This window comes from Falco punctatus (assembly GCF_963210335.1).
Source record: "Falco punctatus genome assembly, chromosome: 6".
Lineage (NCBI taxonomy): Eukaryota > Metazoa > Chordata > Aves > Falconiformes > Falconidae > Falco > Falco punctatus.
In genome coordinates, this window is record NC_137585.1 from 5,987,036 (window position 1) to 6,014,731 (window position 27,696).

The 27,696-nt window shown below is 40.2% G+C and overlaps 1 protein-coding gene across 1 annotated transcript in view; it reads left to right on the plus strand.

Annotated features, from left to right (window-relative positions):
• The window catches only part of ZBTB20 (zinc finger and BTB domain containing 20), a 518,279-nt gene that overhangs the window by 72,690 nt on the left and 417,893 nt on the right, over positions 1-27,696 (plus strand). Inside the window, exon 3 of the mRNA XM_080393607.1 lies at positions 16,635-16,694. The gene's annotated coding sequence lies outside the window, so the exon portion shown is untranslated. The remainder of the gene's footprint in view (positions 1-16,634; positions 16,695-27,696) is intronic.

Genomic DNA, 27,696 nt, shown 5'->3' on the forward strand with positions numbered 1-27,696 from the left:
ATCCTGCGCCCATTAACGCCATCAGTTAGCACCATTTATCTTGAAATTTGTCCAGCTTGGAACACAAAGTACCTACATCAGGGTTTGGGCCAGACAGAAACCTAGAAAATGGTGGTATTTGTGGAGACACTGGCCAATGTGGGGGAGAGAGCAAAGGTGCACAGTAATTTTAAAAAGAGCTGCATTTTTTGTGTGTGAAAATTCGATTATAAGATGATTCTTTCAATATAAACACAATTCTCTAAGGACTTATTAATGCTTCAGTAGCATAGTGGAAAGACTCTAGTGCAGTCCGCTTTAATAGCTTTCTGGCTTGAACCCCAATACATAATGTTCTAGTAATAGTTTATGGGTGACTGCAATAAATTGGTAGCAAGTGTTTTCCATTTTTTGGCTCTTCTTATCAGATCTGCTGGTGGAACATTTTGTTCTGAGAATATTGTAAAGGCAATTGATCTGCTTTGGATGTGTGCTCAAGAGTTTCGTGTCTTTAAAATATATGTATAGATGAGCTTTTTCGCCGTGTTCTGAGATGTGCGGTGTAAAGCTGGGGGCCAGTAAAATATTATGGGGCATCTGAGCAGTTGGTTAGACCCAGCAGGACTCCACCTAGCCTAACTAATGTTCTGCGAGTACTGCCAAAAAGGCAGAGCTTTCCTCCCCCCTGCCACTTCTCTTCCCAATACTTTCATTGTTCTAGTCTTTTCATGCAGCAGTGGAAAATTTGTTCCTGTCCGTGCAGGAATAAAGAGCTTTCACAAAGGTTCATATATAGACCCAAATGGCTTTTTGAAATAGAGAGAAACATGAAATATTTTGCACTTGGTGGTGAGGGAAAGAGCCACTTCTGATTAGAGATGGGCCTGATACAGTCACCTTTGATTTCTATTGGATTTGGAGCTGAACTGAACTGTAATTACAGAGTGAAATTCCATGGCCTCTATTATGCAGGAGCTGTCCCTCTTGGTCTTCAAATCAATTAATTCACAGCTCCAGATTGTCTCTATAGCCAGCCTAATTGAAACAGCCTGCTTTCATCTCCGCTCCCACAACTAGAAGAAGAGTTTGGTAGCTGAACCCAGGTCGGAAATGTCTAGCTGCTTTCTGTGTGTGAGAGGCCAAACAAAAATCATCAGCCTGATTGCCTCTGGATTTCAATCCTCTGGATATGACAAATAAAGTCAGAGGTACTGAGCATCGGAGAGTAAGCAAACACTATCCATCATCTCGTGGAATGTGCCACTGAACATCCTGTGCTTGTTCCTAGCTCCATTTTGTTTCTTTAAACAGCTAGCCTGCTGGCTTTTTGCACAACGATCCAACGCTGCTTGTAGATTAGATTCAAAATGAAAATGGGTACGTTTCTCCAAGATAACATTAAACACATGTAAAATTAAAGGACAGCCGAGTACCTCCTTCATTCCTTTAATCTTCTGCATGTACTGGAACATTTGTTTTAAATAAAGGTTATATTACAAAAATACTGGGCTTGGGGCAAAAATCAAATCTTAAAGAATGTAAACTAAAGTCTGGAGCTCTCTAAAGCACAGAGTGAATAGATACTCGAAAAATATTTGAAGTAACAGAATGTGGACTTTGCCCAGTTAATGTTAAAAGTATCCCAAATGACAGCAGGGGAGTCAGTTTGGTTGTCATACAAAGCTGCACAGGGAGCTGGAGATGAACAGAAAGTACTGAAAATCTGGCCCTGAGACAGTAAACGGGAGTGCTAAGTGGATGGGAGTGAGAATTGATGAAGGAAGTTAGGAACGGAGAAGTGCAAAATAAGGGTTGTTGTACCAGAACCACTTCTAGTGGTGCTCACACTGTCATAAGCCTAATAAATGTGGATGTTTCTTCTCTGATGCATACTAGCCATTTTATAAAAGCGTGTTACGGACTCGTGGAAGTAGAAGAGCATCTGAATAAAAGGGTGTGCAAGTTGGACTCCGACCACAGAGATTCAGTGCTACTTTTAGGCAGTCTCCATCCTGCAGCTCAGCTCTGCTTTCACCACCTGTTGTGATCAGTGGTCTTTTTTCTTGTTTGCTTATTTAACCAAGTTATTAAGAAAATCAACTACTTGGGAGTGCTGCCTTAAGCAGTTTGATTTTTCTTATTTTGCAAGGGAAAAAAAGCCCCAACCCATGTTCAGGTACATCTCTAGGAATCTGTTGCATATTGCATTCATGTAGGAGCTGCAGTTTTCCATCTTTCATCCTGTGTTTTCAAGCACTGCTGCTAATGATGCACTAGGATGGCTGTTTCTCTCCACAAACAGAAATCTGTCCCATTTCCTGCTAAGGATTCTGGGCAGGGCTGTGCCATAGGTAATTTCCTGTAGTAAATATTAGAATAATTAGAGTTATCATTCCAGAGCAATGAACTTAAAGAGTCTTTTATTACTGCATCACACAAATCATACAAGAAGCAACCACAGTCAGATATGGCTATTGTTACTAATTTCAGTTGTGCTAAATCAAATATACAATGTCAAAAATGCAGAATGTAGATAGTCCTGTGTTTGTAACCATTTATATTATTCATACGGCCTTAAAACGTATATGCAAGAACAAGCATGCAACTTGAGACCAAAGAAGGTAATCCAAGAAGAGTAGTTAAACCCCCTGTTCCAATAAAGCGCCACTGCTTTCTTGTGCTTCTCTTGTTTATCAAGTAGTTGATTTATTTTTATTAAGGAGCAGGTTTGTAAGGATGTGTTTAGGAAACTACTCGCATTACTGACAATCACTAAGGTGTAGTGTAATAGATAATATTAAAATGAGCATAATATTTAAATTAGCAAAATTCTGAAGTGTGGTGATGTTGAGAATGAACAATGAGAATCCCTGCAAGAAGACTCAGTGAAATCTGGTTCAAATTATCTTTCCTGGCTTATAAAGGGCAATATTCTCCTTGAATTTATTTTTTTTTTTGATAGGTCACAAGCAAAGAATTTGAGGGAGAATGTTCTATTTAAAGTTGGTGAAAGTGGGAAGAGAAATTCTTGAGGTGTGTTCCTTTTATGTTTACTGTCTTTCTTCACTGTATAAAGTGGTCTACTTACAGTGCCGGGATGTGTTTGGAATAAACAGTAGAGTGCTATATTTCACTGTAAGGTCTGTCTATAGAAAGTGCTGGCTCTCAGATCAGCTGTTTACATTTTTTTTTTAAAAAAAAGCTCCCATCTGTTACATCAAACTTGTTAATATAGGTCTACAGGATGCAATAACATTAATGCTTTAAGTATCCAAATGAAATGTCAGAGTCCAGTTGCAGATACTGAATTCAAATGTGGCAGTGTCCTGAATCCACCTCTTCTACTAACAGGCCATTTAATAATCCGTGTAAGTATCTATAGATGTCTAAGTCTTTGAAGGTCTGCGAGGGGCCAGATGTACAAATGCAGTTACAACATCAAATCCTCACAAAAGCTTTTCCACCACACTAGCATGACCACATAAAATTTGGCCTCGATTTTTTTTTGGCTCTGCAGCTGCAGCACCGTCAAGACCTATTTAGAGTGAAAATAGGCTTGGTAAGGGAAGTCTCTGAGCTTCATGCTGTTCCCAGTGAAGTTAAAGGCAACATGATCACATAAAGAGAGATACACCTTACTTCTCGGTATATTTTGCCCCTTGTTTGAAAAAAGCAGCCCATAGATTTTATGGTTTGTTTTGTTTCTTTGTTGTTATGGTATATTTTGTTTCAATTTAAAACATAACTGAGTCCTTGATATTTTTATTTCTTGTAGGAGCTACTATGATTTATTGTTATAGTGGCCATCTGACTAGAATGAAGATGTATGCCCCTGTTTTGATCCTTGTAATGATGGGGGGGTGAAATTTAAGTTTGTTATATTACCTTTCTTGTTTCTACTCTTTTGTATCCATGGTTTTTTAATTTACATTGCATTGTGAGTGAAAACCCTTATCTTCTGTTATGTTTTTTTCCTGCCACTCAAATTTTGCATCAACACAAAAGGTTTGTTCTTCAGTTCATGTTCAGTATTTGGTCACATTCATTATGTGGTATATCCAGAATACACAGATCACATACATCAAATACCATTTTTCACTGTGTTTTCCTTGATATCTTATTATTAAGGGCTATTTTTTAGTGGGTAGAAACGCAATCTATGCATAAAACTGTATTCAAATGAGCTTTGCACATCTAATCATATCTATTTTTATTCCCAAATACTCGGTGATCAACATTAATTTCAATTACAATGGTTTTAAATCATATTACTCAGAAACACAATGAAACTGGCTAAATAGTACCATGCAGAGGGTTAATAGTCCAATAATAATTAAAATAATCCTCTTCAGTAATAACTGGCCACCTGCCTTCATCCAACCCCCAACACCACCCTCAGTACTCCTTAAAAAAATACTCGCATTACAGACAATCTTGTGTAACAGATTAGCATAACATATCTGGAACATTACTCAGATTTTTGGGCAATGGCAATCCGAACATGTTCATAAGTTAAAGCTTTTTTTCTCGACAGCATCCTGCTGTTAACGCTGGACTTTTTTAGTTGGCAGGGCTCTGTGTAAGTGGAAAGCACCGCCGGTGGTATCACAGGGAGGGTTCTGTGAGTGTGTGCATTGGAGGGACTTAGCTAAACGGAAACATCCAGTGTTTTAGGGGGCTTACACAGATAAACTCAGTATTCTAAGGACTGAAATTGTGCGCTCGCTTCCAGATTTGAATGGACATGACACCAATTTGACAGATTATTTTAGTCACGGTAGTGGATTACACAAATATGCATGCACAGGTGAATGTGCAAGAGAGATGTTAAAAATTCAGGATTATTCTTTTCTTTAAAAAATGAGAAGATGTAATGTCTCTGGGTCAGAAACAGCAACATAATCATCTAAGCACAAGACTGGAAGTTAGGAGGCCTTTTATTTCTTCTGTTCTTCATCTCACCCTGTTTTGTTTTTCTGATAGTTTTTTCTCAGTTATAAAGTAGGAATCATGCCAGTGAGATTTGTGATGGAAAGTGTTTGGGGCACCAGTTATTATTTTGAAGTATGATACAGTCTTCAATTTATTGTCCCCTTTTTTTTTTAGGTGACCAGACCTAGAAACAAAATAACTCTGGTATAAATGGGATTTAACATATAAGACCCATTATTTGGTAACAGATTCCATCTTGTCCATTGGTAAAATAATTGGCTTCTGTAAAGAATCAGTAAGTAAACAGCCAAGCAATTTTTGCTAGTACATATCGTAATTCCCATTTTAAAAATTACCTAATAAAGATTGCCTTTTAAATAGAACCATTTGGGTATATCAGGGGCATGTTGTACTAAAGAAAAAGAGGGGAAAAAAATCCCTCTGTCACTTGAAAGAGACCATTTAGCCTCTGAGCATATTTGCTCCACACTAAATAATAGATGTTATTCTCAGCTAAATAGAACGTGGTCTGTGTCCTTCTATTGGAAACTATTTTGTTTTGTCTGAATACTTCACCCGCTCCATCCACCTGCCCCCAAAACAACAAACAGATTTGGCTAGTATGTGTTGTAAGTAAATTTTAGGAATGTCATATAAATTATTAATTTAATAAAGTTAATATTTAATTAACCTTTTAATCATTAACAAAAGTGGAAAGTTCAGAGTTAAGCTATTCTTCTTCCTCCCCATAAAAATAAACATTAACAAATCAGTCTAATTCCTATGCATACTGTCGGTTGCTCTGGTTTGGAAAATTAACGGTAGTAGATGCATATGAAGATATTACTTTGGCAAAGTAATAATATTACTTTTATGCCCTTAAAAAAGAATTGTCCGAAAGTGTTACTGATAGGTTAATACCTGCAGTTGGAATTACTAGTGTTAGCATTATTAGCATGTGGATATAGTCATCACTGAGATAACTGAGAGCTTTTTCCATTCATCCTGTTACCTAGAGAGAGTTGAGGCCACTGCGTTTTGGGTTTTTTTGTAGGTCTGGTTTGCTGAGCATAGCTCTTCTTGGAATGGGCAGGTTGAATAAATTGTGCATGTATGGAAGAAGGTGGTTAAGATTTTTGGAAGGGCGTGTAGTGATAGGACAAGGGGGAATGGCTTTAAGCTGAAAGAGGGTAGATTTAGATGAGTTATTGGGAAGAAATTCTTTACTGCAAGGATTGTGAGGCACTGGCACAGGTTGCTCAGAGAAGTTGTGGGTGCCCCATCCCTGGAAGTGTTCAAGGCCAGGTTGGATGGGGCTTGGAGCAACTGGTCTAGTGGAAGGTGTCCCTGCCCATGGCAGGCGAGTTGGACTAGAGCACCTTTACAGGTCTCTTCCAACCCCAACCATTCTATGAGTCTATGTTCTGCAATGCAAATTTATTCCTAGGAAAGGCCGTTCACCACTACTGTTGCCCTGGAAGATCCTTCTGCTCTTTGATAGATGAGCTGGTCGGGTGCTCGCTGCTGCTGTGCTTCCTGGTGGCAGGATCTGCAGTCGGAGTGCTGCTCCTCAGCATCCCTCTCCATTCCCTTCCCTCCCCTCAGCCATCAAACAGTGAGAGCTGGTCTTCAGCTACTGCATGTAGTATCGATCCTTCTCTGCTGATAACAGATAACTATTTATAATAGTGATACAAATACTGGTTGGGGAACTGTTAGCATATTACTTTCATTTTAAACAGACTTGCTAAAGCTGAGTAGCATGAGCGTGGTAGCAGCGTTTCTAGCTGTTGGCTCAGTGCTCACTGCTGGGCTTGTGATGAGCATGTACGACTCAGACTCATTCGCTACACAGCAGTGCTTCGGTTTAAAGCAAGACTTCAGTGCTTTTACGTGTACCTAATGGGTACTTTTTGCCAGTAGCTGGAGAAAGAGAAGAAGCTTCAATTTGCAAAATCTGGTTGTAGAGGTAGTGCGGCTTTCTTGTTCCCTTTAGGACTTGGAAAGTGATTGAGTGAAAGTGATGGTATTTTTTCATGTGATTCCATTGGTACCCTGTGATTTCTTTAGAGAACTCCTTCCCAGGTTTTGTTTGGCAAAAACAATGAAGTACATTACTTAACTTTCTGTGCATAGAATGGAAGCTGTTACTCTAAGTCATTCTTTTGTGGGAGAGACAAGACAGCGTATCTTTCATTCCTGTCATCTCTTTTAATCTTGGAAGAGGCATCACTTTAATTTTGCATTAACCAGTTTTCCTTTTGGAAGAGCTATTTGAAATACCGCTTCACAGTTACTCCAGAGCTTCAAGATCCTATAATATAGTATAGTGCCAGATTTTTCTGATGTGTGCAAATCTGCATAAAAAAGTCAAGCATTTTTGGATCCCCAAATCTGATCTCTGTGTTAACAAAAAAAAAGGATATAAACGTTTCTGATTTTTAAAGGTTATTTCAGCCACAGGCAGATTCATGGAGGTATCTGCTAGCTTGCAGTATAGCTTGCAAGATGATTTTACTCCAAATACTGTATATCGATGTGTCTCAGCTAAGGTTTTTACTAAAATCAACTGTCCTCATGTCCTTAAAGCGGGATGAATGTTAGAACTAAAAATGTCCTACTGATCTGAATATCTCAGTCTTCATATTGATTAATATAATAGTTATTTTTGTGATGTTATTAATTTTTAATTAGACCCATTTTTGTTACTTGCTTTCTATGTACCAAATTTTACATATTAATCATTATAAAAAATAAATACTGTATCTGTAATGAATGATAGAAATTATAGGAAAAAATAAGGAAAAAAATTATTTCAGGATAGGAAGTATATTGTGGGTGTCATATTTAGTACTGTTTCAAGTGTATACTTTTCTTCCAGTTCCCCTTATGTTTAGACTAGAGGAACCTATTGCAGCATGAAGGAACTGTTTTGTGTCCAGAAGTCATTGCAAAGTGGCAAATATTGAATTTTTAATGTTCCCCACTGAATATAACTGGGGAAAGATACATTTTCTAAGAGGTTTTGTAGATTGTTTTGTTCTGTGGGTTTTTTCCTAGAGGAAATGTGAACTGAATTTGTCTGTTGTGAGGGATTTTAGGGTATGCCATGTAAGCGTTGTACATATATCGGAATAATTTTGAAAAAATCAGTAAAGTACAAGAATAAAAAGAATGTGAAATAGGCTCAATTTTGTTTTGTTTTTGTTTTTCAAAATAAAAATGGTTTTGAATGTCACTTGACAAACATCAACTGAAGATACAGAGAAAAGCTTTGGAACTACTATTTTGTCATGGATTGTAATAATAAATAGTGAGGGTCCTTTGTAATAATACTGAAAATACTTCACCAGCAGAAAAATACGCTTTTGCTGTGATCATGTATTTTTGCAGAATATAAATTTGTTATTTTTTGAAGTCTTAGCATCTGTCTTAGCTACCTTGTTATAAAAGGATTTATAGATTTATTGACAAATTACACAGCAGAAGAAATATAAAAAGCTAAACCATATTGATTACAAAGATTTCTTGCCTTTTGGTGGACTTTTCCTTCTTAACTGCGGTATCGCAAGCTTCAGAGGCAACTGGAAACAACTTGTCCTTCCTTCACACTGATGTATTTACCGGACAGATGATCTGGGAAGAATATATTTCTGATAAATATGAACAATTCACTTGGTAGGAGATCAAGAGCTAGAGTCAGGGTTAAGGTATAAGCCTTTTTCACCCCCCAGGAAAAGTTACTATACCTACTTGTTTCAAGGGTATGTGCTAAAAAGAGCCAACCTGTATCTAAAGCAGCTGAAATAATTTGAAAGTTAAGAAGGATGTGGCTGAAGCAGATGGTCTAAATCCCTTCCTCTGCCCCTTCCAAGGTGGTAAGAATTGCATCAGGACTGCTTATGGGTCTTTTCACACTGGCCTAATTTGGGTGAAGCTGAAGGAGTTCCCTTGTCTGGCCCTTACAAATGCCAGCTGGTGTAGCCTTGATTCATTTTGTAAATAGGAGGAACAAGAACAGTGTTCTTTTCCTCTTAAAAAAGGGCCAAAGTCAAAAATCTCCTTTCTGGTGGTGATTTCTGAACATCAGCACAAGCAAAACGGCTATAGCTAGATAACTGGGATCGCTGCTCGGAGCTCCTCTCCAGCTCTTCCACGAAAACTGGGATCTGGCTTGGTTGAGCAATTCTCCCTTGGTACCACCTGCTGCTCATGTGCACTGGGCATCCTTCCCTGGGGCTCCCAGCTACCGTTGTTTAAGTACACATTGAAAAGTCTGTGTAACTCATGAGGATGTAGCTAACTTACCTGCCTTGCGGAGAATGGCCTGAAGGCGCCTCTGAACCCAAAGAAAGATCCTGCTTTGTCTTCTGAGTCTGGTAAAATACAAAAGGTTTGGGGAGGATTTGCTGTATGCTTTGTCTCTACTGTGAGACTCCAACAATTAAGAAAGTCGCCTTTTCCTTCAGCTGGATGTCTGCTGCGGCTTCCAGAGGAAGATTTGAAACCAAAAATTAAAGGAGAAATGGGCATTGGGCATATATGCCTAATTCTGTGTCTTTGGTCTACCAAAGTATTTATAACCTAGGCTTTAACTTCATCATGAGATATCTTTTAGTGTTTTCTCTGCGTGTCTTTTGTTTATCCTTATTTTCTGTAGCATTAGGTATACTTAGAAATACATGTATTACTTACACACTGTTCTCTGTGTGTCAAACAGAATTTTTAAGTCATTTATGTGAGCAATACACAGTAAACCATTTTCACACAGTGTACTAAATATTAAATATACAGCATAACGTGCTAATAAAATGTTGCTAACATAAGTAGGCCACCTAAATTAGAGGCTAAGCCAGCTCTGTGATTAACTGTCTCATCTCCTGAATTGCACCTTTGGAAGGCTTTGGTAAGCAAAAAGATTATAGTACATAAATATTGGCAAAATTTTTAAGATCTAAACCCAGGGAAAAAACACAGATTATGCTGGACCGTTGCAACAATTAAGAGTAGATTAATAAATATGTTACCAGATGTCATATTTGTATGCATTTGTAGCAATGATGAGGGAATAGTAGTATGTGAATACCTTGTTAAATATTATCGTAATGCTCTTGTGGAGACATCTGCTTGCATGCAAAACTTTAGAATAGATTTTTAGTGGCATGTTTCATATGTGCAGCTTCAGCCTATATGCATATGTCTTTATTAATCCAGGGCTTCAAAAGCAATGTAGAATCATTTGCAAAGAAAAGCTAGTTAAGAAAAATTGTCTGAGGTTCACAACCAGATTCTTTCTGTGGTGATGATGATGATAGAATTTTTTTTCTGGATGGTAATGATGGCCTGGGGTTACTGGGGAGGAGATGCCATTGTTTTACGTTACTGAATCCTGGAGCCTTCAAATGGTATGTGCTAACTTCGGCAGGTATAGAAATGTGGCTGTTTCATCCAGCAAGGAATCTGGCACTTCCCTGGTTTTCAGCATATCGCCAGGGAAGGCTGCGTCACATCAGCGCTGGGTTACGCAGAATGATGTGTCAGAGGGAGGAGGAACATAAAGTTAGACTCAGCTGGAGGTCAGACCTAGAACAGCATCTTATTGGATCATCAGGGGCCGGTGGCATTGACCTTTTTATTTTATTTCTGGCACAGAGGATGTTTACTTCAGCAGGGTAGCTTTATTCAAAAGAAAAAAAAGAAGGGAAAAAAAAAAAAAAGAAAAAAAAGGGATTGTACCTGGGACTGGAGCCATCACCAGGTTCTCCCTCTGCATGTAGCATCTCCCTAGCGGAGGTACAGAAACAGGAGGGGGTGCATATGCCTCACAGGAGTCTTGTTTTCGCTCAGTTGCAAGTCAGAAACAGCTGGCTCATTCACTAGTGAACACGTGAATACAGGATCTTTATACTAAAACTTTCATTTCTGTATTTAAAATTCCACCAGGGTTCAGTGAAAGGAAGGTATTTTGGGGTTAATAAGAAATGTGTATTCTTCAAAATAACCTCACCTCAAAAAAAAAAAAAAATAGTCCACAGCCCTATAAAATATCTGTTTTGTGTCCTAAAATAAAGCATGTATTTCATGCTCTAAAAGTCTGAGGTTTGTAGCTGAAAAAGATTAAGTAAATAATTCAGAATTTGTTGTGTTTACTTGTTAATAATTAAGCAGGTTAGTCTGTACTTTTTATAGACATTGAGCTTTATTTATTTATTTTTATTTACTTGGCTCATGTTCTTATTTTTAAATTTGAAGAAGTTTCTGCCAGGGAGGAGATCATGAGAGAAAAGTCATCAAGGAGTTAAGCGTTGCACAGGAAGCAAAATCTGTAGGGATGTGTAGTCTCTGGAGAGGAGGGAGAATTGTCATCTCTCGCTTCCCTTCTGCATTGCCCCAGACTAGTCTCTAGTGCTTTGATGGAATTAAATTTTAAAGGTGATAATGATTTTTTGGAAGAAAGTAGCACCTTTGATTCCTACTTTGTGATGCCGGTGACCAGGGACAGCGTCGTCTGTTATGAGGTGACATTTGGTTCATCTCAGTCAAAGGAAAGTTTCAGCCTTGTTCTGTTTCAGAAATAGATGGGAAATTCGAAGGAAAAGATCAGATAACGGACACACTGTGTATCTGTTTTCTTGTGTCAGTGAGCTACAGTCTGGGGAAAGGTTGTAAGCTGATGGCCGTGGAGTCTGAAATCTTTTTTGTTGTGTGAGGAGGTACAGAGGCCAGCAGCAGCGTGAGCTGCTCTCCCAGACACATGTAGATCCATCCATTAGGCGATTGCATCCTGTGAATGGGTGCTAGTTTAGTCCGAGCGTATCACTCAGGTCACCTTTGCTTTCAGTGGTGACAAACAGGCCAGTAGTGTCCCAGGTTCCCCTTGAATCTCAGTGTCTGTTGCTTGAGAAAAGAACGTGATGAGCAGCAAAATAATTCTGTGTTTTCCATCCAGCAATTTTCAGTTGCTGTTTACATAGCCTAGACCTGAGCATAGTCTGAAACAGAGAAAGAGAAGAGATTTGGGTTTGAATTTGGTTTTTCCCTCCTCTGCCAGGCAGTGATCCACCCCACTGCTGATCACATTCCCTCCCTGCCTTAAGCAAAGTAATTTTCTGATTTTTTTGACTGTTTGAACTGTTCCTTTGGTCTTGGCAGAGTAAGATATCATTTGATATTTTCACTCACCTTTTCCAAAGGGGAGAAAAAGCACAGGGTAGTGAGAAAAGTCAGTTGAAATGATTGGCATTAAAAGACAAAAGCTGCTGAAAAGTGAGAGTGATCTTTGGACTGTATATTAAAAAGCAAAGATTTAAAAAGACTGTTTATGTGAGAATTAATAGCCTGATTTTGTTGACAGTTGAAGTCTTCATCTGTTACCATGGTGTGTTTTAATTCACCGTCTGCATTGGTATTTCCTTCTGAAGAAGGGCCCGGGCTAGTTGCTAGTACCTCTAGTATTAAAAATGCCATTTGCTTCATATGTTCTAGGTGATGGTTTCGCTATAAGTAAAGTCATGGTACATAAAGTTAAGAGGAGGCTAACCGGGCAGGTAGTGACACAGATGTCCCCCTTTCTCCATCACCTGACTGTTGCCTTCAAGGGGTGTTTTATCCTGGGCCTAGACAGTTAATCCAAGTCTCCTATGGAGATAAGTATGGGCAGATAGTACTTTTCAAATAGACTTTAGGAGTGCACAGAGAACTTAAATTGTTTTCTGAAAGACTTTTTCATGTGTTAAGGATGGTACAGTAACACTGTTTAATTTTTTTCCATGTATGTGTGAAGCTTCCTTTACTTCAGAAAATCCAACTCATATACAGTTCATTGTCTGATACTTGCAGGCCAGGTCAGTGGTCTACTTTGGGCAGTTGTCTTTAAAAATTCTCCAGCATCTGTCTTTATCGTGGAATTTAATGCTAGTCATTTGATTTATTCCTTTCCCCCCACCCCCCCACCACCACTCAGCTGTCAGACAAGCTTGACTCTTGAAACAAGTTAAGGAGATCTCAACTCTGCTTCTCAGTGGACCCAAGTCCATATCACACAGAACATTACTACAGTCAATAGTAATTGTTCTGTGGTTGTTAAATCCAATGCAAGAGGCTGAACCAGAGTCAAACATGACCACTTCAACACGGTCCCTCAGTTCAAGGCTGAGGCGTAGTGCTGAGCCTGTGTAAGTCAAGCTGTTCTGCTGCTAGAAGTACTGTCCTGGAAATGAGAGGATTTCAAGCTCTAAGTCTGCCGGATTATGCTTTTCCATAAGCATTAAATTCACACAGAAGTCTTTTTTTTTTTTTTTTTTTTTTTAAAAAAAAAAAAAAAAAAAAAAAAAGCTTTGCTGTGATGCATTGTCCGTTTTGCTAAGGGCATACTTCACCGAATGTTCGTGCCAGGTTGACTGAATCTCAAAAGAGACCAAGAGATTTACTGGTAGTCTCACAGTGAATCATTGTCTGAAATCCTTTTGGCTTCTATATTCTTAGCATTAATCAACAGTGATTCCTTTCATCCACTTGCTACCAGAGTTTAGTTTGTATGTATGATGACTATGTTTGGAAGGAATTGGACTGGAGTGATGCTAACATAATTTATATTGCTCTTTGAATTTTGTTCTTTAAATACAGAGTCTGAAAAATAGAAGATCCTCACAGTTATCATCCTATGGTATTTTCTCCCCCCACCCTGAAAGCTCCATAACCTTGAGAGAAAATGTAAATAAAATGGACACATTCTTTACATATTCTTGAACAGAATGTATTTATCTCAGTTTCACTTAATCTGATGATAGTTCACTGAAGAGGATTTTTTTCATTGATAGCAAATGTCAGAAGGCCATGCAGTTTATAAGGCATGAACATAAGAAAATGAACAAGTATGTATAATTCTTTCTTGTTTGCATTTGAACAGCAGCACAGTATGCTGTTGTTATGGTGCAAGCAATGGGCATAGCAGAAGAAGCGTTTTTAATTTACGACTGTTTAAGTTATCCATTTCTGTATTTCTTATTTCAGTTGTAGGTCTTGTGCTGGTTAGATATTTTAAAAAGCAGAGCTACTAAGTGTACCTAATTTACTTCATCCTTGAAAGCAATTTTTTTCTAGGAAATTGCCGTGATCTACCTCAAACCTCTTTGAGGAATGTGATATATTTGTGACTTTGAGGTCAGTAAGACCGTTGTGAGCCTGTGCTGTGAAGTATTCACCTTTGCGTAGTACGTGGGCTTCGCTTTGAGGTGGATGCCAAAAGTGGTTTCCTGAGTTGCATCGTCGTTTTTCACTTCCTTGATATCATATGAATGCATCAGATTTAGAGGGTATTACTTGATATGAGGTAATTTGAATCACCGATAAGCTGTTGATCGAAGTGAAACCATGAAATGTAAATGTGGAGGTTGGAATTGAAAAACAAATTAATGGCCTGTAATTTTGGCTATGGTACGCTCTAGTAGCTGTCTTGGTCCAACAAATGACCATCGCAAGTATAAGGCTTGATAAATTTAAATCATATATAAAATTAGTTTTTAAAACTTTGTGGCAGAAATGTTGCCATTAATTAAACTCGGGCATTCTAGTGTTTAGAAAGGGTAGATTAGTGATTGTGAAAATCAAGTAACTGTAACAGTTATAGAGATTCTTGTATAACATTAACTGGCAAGAATCACAACTGACAAAGGACAGCTGTGTACAGCGGGGGTAGTTGTACAACATTTCAAATGCCAGTAGGTCGGAGAAGAGAAACTGCGACTTTCGACTCTGATTTAATCTGTTGCAGAGCTTGAGGAGGTAATTTCTAAGCGCTGCCGCAGGCTTGACTGATCAGTGGGTTTAAAATAGAAAATAGCCTCTTTCACCTTGGGAGAAAGTGTGGGAGAACCTGATCAGCAGTTCCCCGGTGCCAGCCTCTCTTGCTGGGCTTGCTCAGCAAAGCCACCGCTTGTTGCAGCACGGTGTGCCGGCGAGGACAGAGTGGTTCGGTGGTTAGATGAGTTAGACATTCGGCAAACAGCACAGTTTCATCCCTAATAGTATCGCTTAAATCAAACATACCCTCATGCGGTACATCTAACAGCATTTAAAGGTCAAAATCCCATTCTCATTACTCAATATTTTAGGCCTTCTGTTTTGCTTTATTCATTGTCTGTGCAGAACTGACAGGCTGTTCCAGACCGTGGCTGTGTAATGTTGGAAAGTGCTAACAGCTGCCATCCCGCGTGTCTGTCCAGGCAACTGCAGACCTTACCAAAGCGAAGCACATGCTACACAGCCTTACTTCGAGCAAAATAAACCTTCCCTGAAAACACTGGAAGCTGCCGCCGAACAGCCCATGCTGCATGCACTCGGGGCTGACCTACGTAGGCTGGGGGATTACCATAAGGAAATTAGATGGTGATGAAAAATGATACTGAAGCTGGGGCATCCTTTGATCGTGGTGATCAGAGGTGGAAAGCACCCAGAAAGTAAGAGAAAGGCTGAGGATCTGAAAAGAAAATGCGAGCGTGTCTCTGAGAAAGCAACAGGAGCATCCCTGTATAGCCAGGAACTGCTGGGAAGTCAGACATGGAAGCACGGAGGCTGAAAGCCCGCTGGCATTACATCTTCTGCATTTGAGAAGGCAATACTTTGTGTCCTTTCTAAATGAGTAAGGGTGCCTCAAAGATCAGTTCTTTTCTGTTAAGCAGTCTGGTTTTACCTGTAATCTCAGTGATAAAATGTCTTTGCAGATACCTTTAGAAAACTCCTCACCAGCGAAGGATCTAAGAAATCCAGTAGGCTTAGCCCGGCCCCACCATACTGGAGCTGGCATTAGCTTTGGACACAGGTTCTTGGGTGGGGGGTCAGCACGAGGGGAATGAAGGGATCCCGCTGCTCCTGCGAGGAGGCAAGGAGCCTGGCTGGGGTGGATTTGAGCACTGTCATCTAAGGGAGCCTCTCATAATGGGAATTGGAAATTAATCCCATAAGGTCCCTAAACCATGTTCTGAACTGGTGGAAGGAGAGTGCCCAAGTCTTATTTTCAGCCTGCACAATACTTATTCTTTCCTCAGCTGTTTGGCAGCCAGTCCTGAACATTTTGGTAATTAGCTGTATATGGTACTAAGTCTGCTTTTAGTTCTTTTTTCAAAATGCAGCCTATAGAGAGGTTTTCTGAACGTTTTAGTCATTAAAGCCATTTATAGTTGAAAGGTGCAAAGTTTTTGTACACAATTTCTCATTTCAAAAAAAAAAAAATTAAAAAGAGAACCTTTTCAAACTCTTGACCTGTTAGAGTACTTACCTGGAACTTTTTCCACAAATGCATTTGAATGGCAAATATGAGTGGGAAAACTTCTGTGGTGACACCCATTTGTTTTACCTCTAACAGGAATGAAACCGCTTAATGGAAAACCTGAGTTATTTTGGTTTTGGGTGGTTTTTTTAAGCATGGAGTCTTGGAAATTGCTCCCTATTAACTGGTGTTTAGCTGTATAAGTTTTTGCTCTGAAGGATGTGTATGTCATGACATTTCAGATAATAGTACATGTAGATTTTTTTTGTTCATCACCTGTGTACTAAATGTCAACGTGTCAGAGTTTCCTTGTCTTCATTTGGATAGCTATAAATTTATATATACACACAGCGTTCTACCCACTTCCCCCACTGAGCGCCTAGCTGTTTGACTGTTACGAAAACTCAGGGTGTTGTGTGTGCAGATCCCTAACCATAAGCATTTCTTTTCTTTACAGCAGCATAAGAAAGAAGTGTTGAGAGCTGCTCTTAACCCTTTTGGAGTCCAAAGTCAAAAGGTAAAACCAAATGCAAGTTTTGGGGTTTCTGAAGGTGTTGATATTGTAATTGTTTGGAAATGCTCTTTCCTTATCACATGTGAACTGAGATTTCCCACAGGAGAGAAGCAGGGATACGGTAAGATGACTCAAAACATGATTAGACCTCTATTAAGAGCACCAGCATATCTGGGCATAAATTATACAGGTAAGTTACAACTGGTAAACCGCAATTATCTGTTTTACTTAATATGAAAACAGTGGCGTTAAGAGTCAGTGGGACTTACAGTAGGGCTTAATATTGCTAAGGATTTAATGATTTTTGTCTCACTATAACTTGATAGTTTTTATGATATATAAAGTTTTTTCATATTACAGTAAAACAAATCCTGTAGCTCTTTTCTCAGGCAAGAGTCCCTCAATGGGAGTTTTGCCTGAGTGAGAACTGAATGAGGTCTAAATAATTAGCAATTAAAATATTCAGTTATTGTGCTACTGTATATAACAAAGCACTGGAGGTATTAAAAATTGCTAATCTCTTCCTTATTAAAATGTTAACTGCTAAACATAATACAGTTTTGCATTTTCTATCATTCATTTTTGCAGTTCATTAGTAGAGGTGAAATGTTCGTGACAAATAGTCATTTGAACTTTTAAAGGATTGAGTTTGTTTTCCTGGCATTTTAGTTAATATTTCTGACTGAGTTAATTTACAAGTGGAAGTGTTTGTGGAAGCCATGGATTTCAGTCAAAAACTAGATAATGTACAGAGAGTAACTTCTGATGCAGCATTCATGAGTATTTGCAGAAGAAACCAGGTGGTAAGCTACTCATCAGGAGACAGAGCTAGGCAGTTTAGGTGTCCGGTTTGTATGTTTTGATGAGCAGCTTCTTGTAACAAACTCCACTAACAGGTTAGGGATTGTCCATAGAGTTTACCGGCAAATAATTTTTTCAGTGAGACACTAGCATGGGAACAGTTCAGCAACAGGTTAAGACGCAAAGTTTTTTAAACCGTGCAGTTGCACACGCAGCCCTGTTAATTAGCACATGAGCTGTTTGTTACTCTGCTAGTTAGTATAAGGGGCCAACTCTGCTTTCATCTACTTCACTGCACAAAAGAATAAGGATTAAGATGTATCTCCTGTCTCCTTCATCACATAGGGGCAGCAGCAGATGTGTGGACAGGGAGAAAGGAATTTGATGAGTGAGAAAGGAGTGGTAAATGAAGGTGATAACTGGTAGAGGAAGAAGGTGAATTCCTGGAAGGATTTGGTGAATTTCCTAATGGAAGGTGACTCCCTTAGTAGTTTCTCCCGTAGCCACTCCTTGGAGTAGATTTTGTTACTTATTATGCCTAAAGGTGTTTTTTTCCTAATCTTTCTGAATGGCCGTTCTAGGCCTAGGCATTTAATTGTGCCTCGTAATGTTGTTGGCAATTCAGGCCATGACTCTGCAAGGATTTACACATGTATTTCACTTCCAGTGTTATAAGTAATCCTGTTGACATAGATGAGATTAATTGCAGTACATAAAGTTAAGCGTGTATATTAGTCTTTGTAGCAAAAGAGGTGTAGTTTCATTTATTTATTTTCAGTGTGGGAAATTACTTTTAAAAATACATAAATACATGGGTTTTTCCACCAAATTTGTGGCAATTAAAGAGGAGGTAGATGGTAATGAAATAAGCTTTGCTGCTTGTTCCCAAGATCCACAATTTTGCCAGGTTCTCAGCTATGAAGTGTGAAAAAGAATAGACTGCTATCATTTTCCTTTTTACATGCACAGTTAAACCTCCAGCTAGAATGAGATGATCATGTAATTTATTATAGAGGAGTGAACAGGACAGAAATGAAACAGGAAGGCATGTGTGCTTGTGTGGACTCTTGTTTATAATTTCATCAGATTGGTGCACACCTCAGACATTTTATATAGTGATAAGATATGCAGATTGTTCTGGAGCCAACAGCAATACTTTCACCTTCATGTCAAAACTGACAGAGATTTTTAAATCAAACCTCAACAACTTGTATTTTAAAGCAACTATTCCTAAGATGTAACCACCAACTACAGATGAGTAAGTGCAGAATTGTTTTCCTACTTTCCTTCGTACTGTTTTCCTTCCTTTCTTGTTTACCTCCATGGACGAACAGTGCAGGTTTACCTGTAAATACCGGGTGTAACTATGGGCAACAGTGCAGAGGAGCTATAAATTTATATGGAACTATGTGCAAAGCACAGGAATGCAAATTGAAAGTGGGGAGTCTTACGAAATAAGATTTACCAGAGACAATATCTGCTGGTTTTCCAGATGCCTATATGACTCCTTCAATATCTGTGAAGGAATGGGTAGTGCAAACTCTTCAACTTCTTTCTCTCTCTTGAGTTTTAGTTTTATTGCATTTGTGTCCTTAAATTAGAATGTGGTAGTAGTGGATGCAGTGGCAGGTTTGGACAATAGCTTTTCTTGAGATTGAGAACTGAAATTCCTCAGGGCTGTGGGTGTTTAGCTGCTGGGGTTTTGGTTTTGAGTGTACATAAAGTCATGGGAGAAAGTGTTACTGAAAATACAGCTAGGGATTTAAATGTTAGATGTGTTTATTTTTGGAATCCTTGTTCAAGTCAGTGCCCACAGCTTATAAAGTGATAATCCTTCGTATTTTCCCCAGATTTGCTTCCTCCCCTTCTTTCTGTCAATGTGTGCACGTAACTGTGTCCAAACTTTCCCATCTAAAGTTTTCCTAGGTCTTTTTTAGCTTGTTTTCTTCTTGTTGTTGTTTTTAGTGAGTATACCTATAAAACAGAAAGATATCTGAGCTGGAAATACTTAACAAACCTGTATATGTGTGTGTGAGCGTGCTGTGATTAGAGAGATTATGAAAGATTGTTACTTGGTTTTGATAACATGCCTAGTTGTATATGTTGTTCTAGCTCTCTGCATTCTGTTCTATCACTTGGTCATTGTGTCCTAATAAATCCTCCTGTGTGACAGATTAAAATTTCTGGTCAGTTGCTTTAGTTGGTACCAGCCTCTTCAAGGTGGGATTTTGCTTTCTACATTTAACTAAGAGCAACATTTTTGATTTCCTGGAAAGTGAGGAGAAGGATTTACATGTGTTCATGATTAGAAAGATATGACCTGTCCATACAATGTGAGTCCCTTAATACATGCTCATGGGCCTGGGTCCCATAGCTCTCAGGGTCCCCAGAAGTACTCTTTATGCAAAAACTTATCCAAAATACTCCAGCTGTACTACTTGTGCAGATTTAGGGTACTGCAGAACCTTTGTTTACAACAACTAATTCTAGGGCCCACTTTGGTGTTGTGGATACTTAATTCCTACCCACTCAAACAGAGGCACTTCAAAATAATTAAAATAAAGGAATAATCCACACACAGAACAAAGCCTTTCAGAGGGAAAGTCGACTTTATTGAAAGAAAGAATTTGCCTTTTTTTTTTTTTTTCTAAATAGCTTCTTTCAAGGTATTCTTAAATAAGCAGTAAATGCTTTTGTTGGAAAATAAAAAAACAAAGCTGAGTATTTGATTGTCATTTCTGCCATGGCTGATGAAGGTAAATCATTAAAAGCTAGAAAAAAACAGATGGAATTTAGTTTTTCAAGCTGAAGTCCAGGCAGTAGTGTATTGCCTCTGCAAAATGCTGACTGAGGTAGCACCAAGAGAAATACAGTGAGTGTTGCAGTGTGTTCACCTTTAATGTGCTGCTTTAAAAGAATTTGAAAGAATTTTGAAAGAATTTCTGGAGTTTGCTGGGGACTGCAGGGTAAAAGCACCAAAGGAGGAGGAACAGCGATGATGACTTGGATTTTTCCCTGACTGGCTATAGGGATACTCATGGTTTAGCCTTTCGCCTAAATGGATGTACTTTAACCACGGCTGCAGCTGTCAACACTGATACTTGCTGGTTGCCATTAGTTTTGCTGGCTGCTGTATAGGGAATAATTGCCTATAGATGACGCCTTATTTTATAGATCATATAATCTCTATTATATCTATAGATAGATAGAAGATATCTATAAGATATATATCTTATCTTATAGATAACCTTATTAATCTCACCAAAACCTGTGCGTACATATTGGACAAATAGTGATATTGGAGTCTGTCATATTCTTTCAACATCCAGCTTAAGCAGAAAATCTCTGCTCCTGCATGTCTTCCTTATGTGGACATTTCAAGAGGAGGAATTCAGCTTCTTTCTTGTGTTGACATAACATTTCTGGGTTTTTTTTGTACTTCGCTTAATTGCAGGCATCCAGCAGCATTCCAGGGGGAGAGGTGACCAGCACTGCAACCTGTACTACTGCTGCTCTACTTGTCAGCCCACTGGGCTAGTTAATCATTAGACTAACTTTTTCCTGTTCCTTCGTAGCTGATTGCTGCCCATGGGACCTGGGTTCCTGCAGTCTGGCTGCCAGCACAAAGTTCAGTATTGTGCGTGTGTGTGTGTTTGTTTAGCTGAATGCATATGCACTGTGTGGTTCAGCAGCTAGTCTAGTAAAACTAACAATGCAAGGCCAGTGTGCTGATTCTTCTATATAAAAGGTAAAAAAAGTGGGAGAGATAATGTTTTCCCTTCCCTCTTTACTATTTTTTGAAAATGGATGTGCAAGTATTGGTCTCTTTAATCCACACACTGGCACAGCAGGTTTCCTAATTCAGTGCTTTAAGATGGGGTTTCAGGATGCTAAAATTCTGTTTCTTAGAGCACACGTTTACATCATGTCTTCAGTGATTCATGTTGATTTGCCAGGGGCCATGATCTGACACCTCCTCTATGAAAAAGACAATGTCACCATCCACTGGGAGTAAAAAAGTATGGGCAAGGAATAGATATCAGTGAAGTACTTTGAGATTCAGAAGAAGGTATTTAACCACCATGGTTTTTGCTCAGGTTTGTGTAGCTGTATTGATTGCCAGGGTGGAAGCCAAGAAGAAACTGTCCTGTCAGTTATTCTGATTTTCTTCTTCCTCTTAAGTGCAGATCATCTTGTAAAATCTGGAGGATGTGACACTTAGCATTTTTGCCACATGGAACAAAATTTGGTATTAAATTATTTCTTCTGTGCCAGTGAGTTAGTTTACCTTCGTTATAAAGAATGAATAGCAGTTCAGCTGTCCAGATGTTAATATTAAGGTGGCCAGACAGATCAAAGTACTGATCTTCTAATACGACTGGTGCTTGTTTTGGGAAGTTAATTTTCTTCAGTGGATAGCTCAGGACAGTGAATATTTTTGCTTCTCCTTCTGGTTATTTTTGTATTCTGTTGTCTTTTTTAAACCCAATAGGCACCTGGCTTCCATGGTTTTGTACTGGGGCTTGGGCCATTAGTTCCCATTGACAGGGGGCTAAATTGTGAAAGGGAGAGTTAAATCCTTCATCTGGTGGTACAAGATTTTAACTTCAAAACATTTTCATGTCCCATGAAGTTTAATAAATATGTCTTTCACTTAGTAGTACTCTGAAATCCTTTCCTCCTTCTCTCTCCCTCCGTCCTTCCTTCTCTCTCCCTCCGTCCTTCCTTCTCTCTCCCTCCGTCCTTCCTTCTCTCTCCCTCCGTCCTTCCTTCTCTCTCCTTCCGTCCTTCCTTCTCTCTCCTTCCGTCCTTCCTTCTCTCTCCCTCCGTCCTTCCTTCTTTGTTTTCCTCTCTCAGTATCTCACTCTTTCTCCTCCTGGCCCCTCTTTGTTTGGATGGATATCTGTTTGCGTGTTAGAGCTGAAGCAGACATTTGTGTGGTGACACTATGGTGATGCCACTGAACACCTTCCGTGTGCCTCGTTCATTTTGGAACTTTCCAGTCAAAACCAACCTGAAGTTATACAGTAGTATGATTAGCAGAGTAGCATTACTGCATAACTCAGTGTTACCAGCAACGCAGGTCATTGAAAAACCAGTTCCTCCTGTACCAGCAAATAAAATAGCAGGGATAAAATGAGAGGGAACAAGAAGTCAGCAGCAGTGTGAGCTGGACCTCTTCAAGTGCATCAGCAGGAAAAGGATGACTGAGGAAAATGTGGGCCTGCTGCCGAACGAGGTGGGTGCCCTGGTGCTGAAGGATACAGAAAAGGCAGCATTACTGAATGCCTTCTTTGCTTCAGTCTTTACTGCCAAGGCCAGCCCTCAGGTTTCCCAGACCCTGGAGGCAAGAGAGGAAGTCTGGAGAAAGGAAGGCTTTCCCTTGGTCAAGGTAGGTCAGGTTAGAGATTGTTTAAGCAAACTTGACACCCACAAATCCATGGGCCCCAATGGGATGTACCCCCGAGTGCTGAGGGAGCAGGCAGATGTTATTGCTGAGCCACTCTGCATCATCTTGAAAGGTCATGGAGAACAGGAGAGGTGCCTGAGGCCAGTGCCACTCCAGTCTTCAAAAAGGGCGGGAAGGAGGACCCAGGAAGGCTGGTCAGCCTCACCTCCATCCCTGGAAAGATGATGGAACTGCTCATCCTGGAGGTTATCTTGGAAGCATGTGGAGGAAAAGAAGGTTATCAGGAGTAGACAGCATGGATTCACCAAGGGGGAATCATGCCTGACCAACCCGATAGCCTTCTATGATGGAATGACTGGCTGGGTAGATGAAGGGAGGGTGGTGGATGTTGTCTACCTTGATTTCAGCAAGGCTTTTGGCATCATCTCCCATAATGTTCTCATAGGAATATGGATTAGATGAGCGGACAGTGAGGTGGGCTGAGAACTGGCTGAATGGCAGAGCTGAGGGGGCGGCAGCCAGTGGTGTGCAGTCCAGCTGGGGGGCTGTAGCTGCTGGCGTTCCCCTGGGGTCAGTACTGGGTCCAGTCCTGTTCAACTTAATGACCCAGATGAAGGGACTGAGCGCACCCTCAGCGAGTTTGCTGCTGATACCAGCCTGGGAGGAGTGGCTGGTACCCCAGGAGGCTGCGCTGCCTTCAGTGAGACCTGGCCAGGCTGGAGGGTTGGGTGGAGAGGAACCAAATCAAGTTCAACACAAGCAAGTGCAGGGTCCTGCACCTGGGGAGGAACACCCCCACGCACCGGTATGGGCTGGGGCTGACCTGCTGGGAGGCAGCTCTGTGGGGAAGGACCTGGCAGTGCTGGTGGGCAGCAGGTTGCCCATGGGCCAGCAGTGTGCCCTGGTGGCCAAGGGCAGTGGTGTCCTGGGGTGCGTTAGGAGGGGTGTGACAGGTCGAGGGAGGTGATCCTGCCCTCTGCTCTGCCCTGGTGAGGCTGCATCTGGAGTGCTGTGTCCAGTGCTGGGCTCCCCAGGTCCAGAGAGACAGGGAGCTACTGGAGCGGGTGCAGCAGAGGCTGTGAAGTTGGTGAGGGGACTGGAGCATCTCCCTTGTGAGGAAAGGCTGAGGGAGCTGGGGCTCTTTGGCCTGGAGAAGAGAAGACCGAGAGGGGACATTATCAATGCACAGATACCTTAGGGGCAGGTGTGAAGGGGATGGGACCAGGCTCTTCTCAGTGGTGCCCATGACAGGACAAGGGACAGCGGGCACAAACTGCCACACAGGAGGTTCCGTCTGAATATGAGGAAAAACTTCTTTACCTTGAGGGTGACAGAGTGCTGGAACAGGCTGCCCAGAGAGGCTGTGGGGCCTCCTGCTCTGGAGATACTCAAAACCCACCTGGATGCAATCCTGTGTAACCTGCTGTAGGTGACCCTGGTGTAGCAGGAGGTTGGGCTAGAAGATCCCCAGACATCACTTCCAACCCCGACCATTCTGTGATTCTCTGACAGTGTACATGGCAGCAGCACATTTTAGAGCCAAGTAGGTAAGGTAGACCATTCTGACTCTGAAAAACAGCTTTGAGGCCATTTTAGTAATTCCCTTTGGTTGTTTTGAATCAAACGTATCATTCTCACTGATATTAATAGGACTTTGGGGATTATACAAGTCTCTTTGCCTTCAGAAGGCGCATCTTAAGGATGGCAGAGAGAATTCATGAAACTAGGCAGAGGGTCTTCTGAGAGACAAGCAGCAGAAAACTTGTATTTTTTCTGGCAAGAAATCAATATTGAAGAAAACAATAAAGAAGCAAGAAATGTTACTACTCAGATACAGCATTTTAATTACATAAGGAATTTTCCTTTAATTTTTTAATAATCTGAATTATGTTCATCTGTAGAACATTCATCGGAAACTTCTTCCTTCCTCTGAATAAGCATATCTTCACAATAATGTTTATAGGCACATTTAAATGTTCTTTATGAGATAGGATTGCCCCAAGATCTCAGTGCCCTTATCTAAGAGTTCTCTTGTAAGTTTTGTTCTAACAGTTCTATTGAGATGTGGCTAAAACACCATGTTCCAGTCCCACCTGCTTGCCTGGGCTGTAAACATAAAATGAGCCATTTCAATGTGAGCTTGAAGCCTTCTGGAGATTCTGGAGGCCACCAGACTGCAGGCATCTCAGGCAATCTCCACCAAGACTGAAGACTCTCAGCGTTACTTCAGAGGTATCAAGGGAGAGTGTCTTTCTCCTTGCTGAGACACTATACTGCAGCAGAGATTCCGTTTGTTTAGGGGTGACCAAACCTCCCCAGATCTTGCAAAAAACCTGCTTTTTATTGAAGCTAACTCAGGATATTTGAGAAGTAGCTTTTCTGTGGTTATTTTGCCAGTAAGTGTTAAAAATCTTTATCCTCCCAAGGTTCTTTGTTATAGCTGGTGAGTCTGAGCGGAGACGTGTGGAGGCAACACTCATGAGGAAAAAGCTAGTTATTATCCAGACGGATCTAAGTAAGCAAGCCCGCCTTCCTCCCAGGCTCTTCAGAAAAGTGGGGGGGGGGGGCGGATTCCAACCAGGTGTTCGGGGAGGGGAGCCGCACAGATTTTCCTAGGAATGCCCACATCCATCCTTCTCTCGGGGAGATCTGCTGCCTATAGTTTGGAGATCTGCCTGTGGAATTTTGAGGAGACAGTTACACATGTATGTACGCTGAACATCAGTGGACTGCAGGTAATCCTGTTGTCTCTTAACTTTGGCATTGTGCTTTAGTAAAAATAAGTTAATGCTCAGTTACCCAAGCTTTGTTTATGGCACAGCTGAAAGGCAGCAGCAGGTGAGAAATAACTTGAATATACCCTCTTCTGGTATCGGCCAGTTGTTTTAAGTGCTGTTTTCATTCTCCAGTTAGATTTTCCATAATGTATCCTTGAAATCATGAATTGTTTAAATTTTCCTGCTCCTCAGAGTCATTCTGTAGTATTTTAAGTCATTAAATTAAGCTAGCTGCTGGATTTTGTATTCAAGAAGTGACGTGACCCCTCCTACTTCTGCTCCCCTCTTGGATACAAAACCTTGCCAATTTTCTGAAGAATACATGTGCATGTAAATAATTTTCATTTCATAATGGAGTCCATGTTTATCTGAATATTGATGTCTTAAATGGCAAAAGGGAGAATATACTGTCACTTTGAAAGCAGGTATCTTTTCTTTCCTGTTATGTAGCCATTAGCAGTTTTACATAGCAGTTAAACTTCTATTTACGTGTTTAGGTCACGTGTTTTGGAAAACGAGAGGGAAAGACATCAGTTACAAAAATCTCTTCTCTTTTAGAAGCCTTTTCCCTGCTATCCAGTAATAGGGGTGTTAGGGTTAATTTGGCACATTGTCAGTGTAATACATATAAGCCTAAGAGACTTGAGCTTAGATTTTGAAACCTGTATAGTCAAACCGCGTTGATCTGGATATAGCCTCCAGAATTACAGAGTTTAGCCTTTAAATAAAATCTTACTTTAGTAACTGCTACTTCGACAATCAAATAATTGGGTTTTTTTTAAAAACAAGAAGCATGATTTATCTGAAATTTTTCTCGTTTTTTGAACAATTTCCTAACCAGAGATTTTTTTCTTGAAAACTTGCCAATGGCAAAAATAAGGAGGGAACATGTGGACTCATGCAGAGTGCTTGCTAGGGCAAAAAAGAAAATGAAAAATATAAACCCTCTGAGCTATGTCTGAGCAGACGTCACATTTCTCTGATATGAATGAAATGCAGAACTCACTGCTTTGGAAAAATCAAATGAACTAACCTCTCCCCTTACAGAACAATTTCTCTGTGTGTTCCGCTTCTGTTTCTTGTTGGAAATCAAATAGCTTTGTTTTTTGTTGATTCTCCTGCAAACTTAGTCCCATGTGCACACACACACACAAAACCCCTAAATCCATGCATCCTAGGGAATAAAACATTTAGGAAGGTACATTTTTCATATGTTAGTTATCAATATGTATAAAAATTTTCCCATCACGTGAATTTCCTAAGGGGAATATACATGAAACCACAATGGAAAATGTTATGGCAAAAAGTGATAAACTCAAATCTAGATCTTCCTTCTAGGAGGGAACAGACTGGAGCAACAGCATTGCACAGATGCTAAAAACAGAGCAGTTGAAGTAGAACTGATACTGGATCTGAGGCTTTGCTTTTGACCTTTGCTAATACAGAGTTTGTAAGACAACATTGTTGTCGTCTTCAGTTGCCTCTAGAATCTTGTTAGTTGTGGTAGGTACCTACTTGTGAGATAGGAGTAAGGTAAGAACTCCTCATTCTTTTGTTTAACTTCAGAGTATTAATTGTTAACACAGCTTTTGATGAATTAAAGGATCACAGTAACTCCTACAGGAAACATTCTTGGGGATGATCTTTGCAAACCGGGAACAACTGCTTTATTTTATTTATTTATTTATTTATGAAGAACAGGGGCTTGGGGAACGTCTAGGGGTTTCAGTGTTACACACACACACACCCACACACACACACCCACACACCCACCCCTCTTTTCTCTAATGAACTGCATACGCTAAAATACTAGACAGGGAAACTTACTCCCTACACAAAGCTGTCATTGTTTTAAGGCCATTCTGCTCCCTCTGAACCTGTGTTGAAACAGGTGCCTTGCTTGGCTCTCCTGGAGCATTTTTATGGATCAAAGCACCATGTGTCCCCTGCACAGTGGCACTATTAACAGTGCAGAATGAGGCTGGGAGAAAAGCTCATCTAGGAGCTACACACCTAG